We start from the raw sequence: 6,143 nt of genomic DNA on the forward strand, positions 1-6,143 counted from the left end.
GGATACACCATGGGAGAAATAGAGCAGGGACTAAGTGTGGAGACAGCTTTTTCATTAAAAGTGGAAGACCTGAGCATTTATAACTGTTCCTGGAAGCTGGGAGGAAGAGGTTTTAGCTACTTGAAGAGGAACATGGACTTCTTTTATATTCCTCAAAACCACAGGACATACATAGGCAGCCCTACAACTTTATTGTTACATTGAATACCTTTAACGTGAACCCAAGTTGTGATCTTCCTTCAGTCATTCTGATTTTTTAACAAGATATTTCTATTAGTTTTAGCATTATTCTTCCATTCTTCCAAGGCCCAAAGAACCACTACAAGGAGTTCTTTTGCAGTTTCTTTCCCTGTCAGACTGGGCCCTCTACCTTTGGTTTTGATATGCTGTTGCATGCTTTGTTCATGTTTTCTCTGGCTCTTCTCTGGTTGATGGCCACTGCATTTCTCACACATTGATTCACAATTTCTAAGTCTTGGCTGACCCCATTTTAACTAGCCTTGTCTGTATATATTTTATATGTAATGATATTAATTATCAAAATTTATAGACACATATATTATTCTGCAATTATCATGTATGCTGTAGTTCTTTAATTGTATATTTTACACAAGGTAAAAATTACTTTTCTCTGTGAAAATACTTTGTGAGTCACTGTACAAATCTGCTGTCTTTCCAGTTTGTGGCACATTTTTTGAAGACTTAAATTTTTTTTTGTCTTCTACACTGCTCACTTCAAAATTTTTAACTCAGTGAGAAATTCTTAAAACTCAACCGATCAGATGATAGTTATTAAAACACATGAATATACAATTATAGTTTTTCAACATTGACTTAAGAAATGTTCATCCATGTTTCAGGGCTAGTGATTTCATTTTAATTGATTACAGAATGAGAAAGTAAATGTATTTTGCTTATATTAAGCAAAATATATATATATAAGTACATTTAGAATGTCATTGAGAAATCGAAGTACTTAAAATCACTACCTAGTGATACTTTTTACTCTCCATTGGCTTCTACCACTTAATATATGAACAACATTTGGGAAAATGGCTTTTTATGTGGCTTAAAACACAGTTAGGGCTCATGGTTTGAAGTTTCCAATCAATCTTTAACCTTCCAGTGTTAGGGTTTATTTACTCATTTTAAAAGACAGCTTCTAGCAAAAAGAAAATCCTTTAAAAGAATCTATAGAATTGTTGGACAATAAACAATACTTTAAAAGCAAATTTGTAATTAATCAATCATAAATTCCACATTTAAATCTCCCTTGAAGTGCTCTTGGTTTTTAATTACGGATTTTGTTATGATCCCATGAAAGATTTATGTTCAGATATGAAACAAATGCTGTTTTGAATGATTAATTTTAAAATACACTTTTCCTATTAAATAATAAGAATTCCCCCTGTGTTTTCTGTTTATAAGAAGTAAGGAAAGTGAGTCTTATGATTTTGAATTCATGATAATGTCTTCATGGTAAACATGACATATTTGGAAAGTAGACCAAAAACAATAATTCAAAGGCATCATGAACAAAAATATTTACTTTTTAAAGTCCTATGAGGATAATTTAAAAATAGACATAGTAATGAAAATCTATATGAAATAAATGCAAGAATATTTAATATATCTACATTATGAAACCTTTAACTTTTTAAATCAGTTTTTAAACAGAGCCAGATATTTATTATATTTTGTATCTGAGCCATCATTATTTGCAAAATTAATGATCCAAATATTACAATTTATTTTCCTAAATGCATAAAAAGTTAAAAGTATTAGAACAAAAAAATACATCATATTTGTAAGGAACTAACTGCTTCAAAATTCTCATTTGTAAAAATATAAGTCAATGCAATAAGGTTTTATGTGAGATATCCAGGAATAGTTAATTACACAATCATTACTCAAGAAAAGCATATGAATTGAACAAGACAGTTTTCTTTTCTCAGAAATATTCATAGCTGGTTTTAATCTAGATATAACACATAACACAAGGCATAAATATTTAATGGCTAAACAATAACCAGGTTAAACTTTGTTGTTTTTCTTTCTTCTACCAGACATCCAATCCTGTTTTTGTGTCTTAAAATAAGGAGAAAAAATAATGTGGTTTCTTAAAGAAATGAAGTCATTTAGAAAATGTTATTTTCCCACCTCTGTTATACTTGGAAACACACCAATGTCTGTTCATTTATTGTTAGAGTTAATTACATATATGCAATTTATAGTCGAACATACACTATAAATAGTAATTGTATATAACTATAAAAATTCTTCTGAAATGACATAGCTAAAGTAAATAGTTGTCATTTGATATTCCTTCCTGATGATGTCCCATTAAAATGAAATGGCAGATCTGACAAAACAATAAGAGGAACATAGAATGAGCGACTCTTTAGTCATATAATAATTGATTGCTATTGTAGACAACATCCAACCTTTTTCACAGAGTGGTGAAAAGGGTTCACTTTAAATTAATTGGCATCGCCATGAAATAAATTACATGACCGTGTGCTTGGGAAGCAACTCAGGCCCACATTAGATATAATTGGGGTGAAACTGTTATATAGAAATTGTGTGGGGGAAAGCTAGAGATAGAATTTTTGCATAGCACACAAATGTGCTAGTGATACTGAGACCAAATAGTCTGTTTTTGTCTTTCAAGACAAAAAGAATCTTTTTTTTTAGAATGCTTTTTTTTTTTAAGGGTTTTGCAACGATTCATATTGATTGCTTATGTTAGGAAATATATGACTGGGAAGATGAGCTGACCAACATCCACTTAAACAAAAGGAAAGTCAATTCAAGCTAAATTTCAAGTTCAAGATAATAGATTTGAACTTTTCTTGAAATTCAGGCTTTCCTGAATTTCTAGCCTGTTCTCCAAAGTTATGGGCCAGAGTGCTACTATTGTTTAAAAGCCAAGATGAGGGGCACCTGGGTGGCTCAGTTGGTTGAGCGGCTGCCTTCGGCTCAGGTCATGATCCCAGGGTCCTGGGATCGAGCCCCGCATCGGGCTCCCTGTTCGGCGGAGAGCCTGCTTCTCCCTTTCCCTCTGCCTGCTGCTCTGCCTACTTGTGCTATCTCTCTGTCAAATAAATAAATTAAAAAAAAAAAAAAGCCAAGATGATACTAAGTTTCTAAGAAAGGATATAAGAAAGGAAACGGAAAAAAATTTTCTCTGTCTTTACTGTATCAATGGTACTCTCATCAGACACACATAGTTACTGCACCACAAAAAATTAGGAAAACTCTAGAGAAAAGTAAAGCACTGAAGGTGAGAAGAGTGAATTCTATATATAGACAAACTAAAAAAAAAGTTTTGGGAAGGTAAAGTTTGATACTAGCTCATGTTTGCAATGCCCTAAAGGTCTTAGAGTTTTACAATATAGTATTAGTAAAAAAAAAAAATGTTGATTTTATTTTGAGGCCGAAATAGATCCTTTCTAGGCAAATACAAGAAACCATATTTGCATAAATTTATAAGAATAAGTAATCATTACTGATGAATTATTGCTATTTGATAGTCAAATAAATTCAAAAGGGTTTTGAATAAATTCATGGATCCTGGTTCCGCATTGGATGGTTAAAGAAGCTAAGATTTTTTAAGGAATATATAATTTAATTTGCTTAGGTCTGATCTAACGGAAGTCAAACATAAATTGCTTTAAAATATATTCTGTAGGAACCGTCAGAAAACAGAAAACATCATGTTTGAAAAAAACTCATAATTTGAAGGTTATATCTATAACAATATCTTGTAATTTTATTACTATTCTACTGCTTAGCTTAGCTTTTAATATAAGCACTTCATTTCTTAAAGCCAATGACCTATTTTTAGAAAATGCCATTATACACTCATTGAATATTTAAATATTTTACCAGGGATGTTAATGTTGTTATTCATTTTTTTGCAAGCTAATCTCTTTTATTTAAAAATTCCATTCATAAGATTGCTCATCAGTGATAACTGATAAAATCAAATAGCGTATGGAGTGAAAGAGACATAAATAGAGCCACATGTGTATGTTATACATCTGGTATTTTACTGAAAATCCTTACTACCAAGTATTCCAAAAACCTGATTTTTTTTTTATTCCCAAAATTGCAATTGTTCCTTTTTCTGTCCTATTAAATCAGAAAACCTACAACTATAGCTTGGGAGGGGGAAGGAGTCAGGGAAGTGGGAGGAAAGCATGGCTATTTAATTAGGGGTCATTCAGCTTCCAATTTTTCAACAAGTTGTTTTGACACCTACCATATTTTTACTCATTATCAACCATTTCCTACTCCTAGGTAGTGTAAGTTTGACTTGTGGCTTCCCCTGCATTGTTAGAGAAAACCTGAGAGACAGGCATTAAACATCAAGTCTTACTCTGGGATAACAAGAAGAAAGCTGCACACAGAGTATTAAAAAATCAATTGGAATACTCAATGAAAGGAGCAGTGCCTGGGTATTTGAGGATCAGTAGGACTTGAGCTCGCCAGGCTTCCAGCCCGGTTCTAGCTGGGAAGGAGTCTACACAGCAGCTGTGGGAAGAGGCAGTGTGGCACCTTGGGAGAAGGTTACCAGGTTCTTGGTAGTGTGGCACCTTGGGAAGCCGCTTACCAGCTGTGAGACTGGAGGGAAGAACTGAGGGCTCGTGTGTTGTGTGTCTAAGAGGAGGGATGTAATTTTAATTTCTAAGTCTCCTTCTAACTTGTAAAGTCTTTTTCATCTCTGGGAATCATCTTTTTTTCCCCCCTGGGAATAATTTTTAAATTTCATATTGAAAGAGAGACTAACTTAAGGTTGGAATCTTTAGAGTAAATGGTGAAAAGTATGTAGCTATTTCTCACTACGTGCCCCTTTAAGGTGGCACTGAATACTTCACAATCAGTGTGTGTGATGCCTTCCTTTAAAGAATTTGCAAATGTATAGGGAATATTCCATTTGCATGTGCTTAAGTGTTTATTTTTCATGACAAAGAGGAGACAAAATTTTGCCTATCAAATGAACACTTTGTGGAAACACAAAGCAAGCCATGCTATTTGTCCTCTATTTTTAAATATTGAATTAATCCCCAAATTGGAGATACTAACAAAAATAAATAAATGTTTACAAATAAAATGAAAACATGGAAGATCTGTTGAATCTTTATAGCTTTTCATATTGACATGGAATTATTCATACTTATATATAGAAAGAAACAATTTTAGGAACATCTCAAAAATGCATTTTGAAAATTTCTTTGAGTTCCATAAACAAGTTCCAGTACTGAATGAGTGAATAGATACTTAACTCCCCAATTCAAGTAGATATGCTGCAATAATTTTTTATTTTGTGGGACAATTACTGCTATGCAGTTCATTATATAAGGACTTATCCATTCATTTATCCATTTTATTCCTGCTCTTTCCTTACGTTCTTATAAATCCAAGAAAATCAGTCCTCTGCACCCTCAGAGCCCTTTCTACGCATATGCCTAGAATTGAATGCCATTGAATTGAACCAAGTGATATATTTTGACAAACTTTGATCCATGGTGTTATTATATATATATATATATATATATATATATATATATATATATATATACACACATTCTTGCAATTTTCTTTTTAATTAATCTGAGGGCCATAGCAATTTAGATAATCACCACATTATTATGTGGCAGATCCTGATTAAAAGGACATAGCTGAATACACTAAAAGGAGGGCTGTGTTTTGGTTCAGAATTTCTTTTTTTTACAGAAGTAAGGTTTGAATAATGTAAATGACATTTAAAATCATGTATATAGTGCTAAACAGGCTCCCACTCAGCAACATGAAGATATATAGTTCTTGAATTCATAATGTCATGAGAATATCCACTTACGATTTAAGAGTGTATTACATCTCTATTAACTCCCTTGTACTCTTCCAGTAGGAGATTTCTAAGTACTTGATAAACTATGGACTCTGAGAAACAAACTGAGGGTTCTAGAGGGGAGGGAGGTGGGGGGATGGGTTAGCCTGGTGATTTGTACTAAAGAGGGCACGTATTGAATGGAGCACTGGGTGTTATATGCAAACAATGAATCATGGAACACTACATCAAAACTAATGATGTAAAGTATGGTGATTAACATAATAAAGTAAAAAATAAGAAAAATATA

This window comes from Leptonychotes weddellii, chromosome 6, assembly GCF_054177405.1.
Source record: "Leptonychotes weddellii isolate Sample4059 chromosome 6, ASM5417740v2, whole genome shotgun sequence".
Taxonomy (NCBI): Eukaryota; Metazoa; Chordata; class Mammalia; order Carnivora; family Phocidae; genus Leptonychotes; species Leptonychotes weddellii.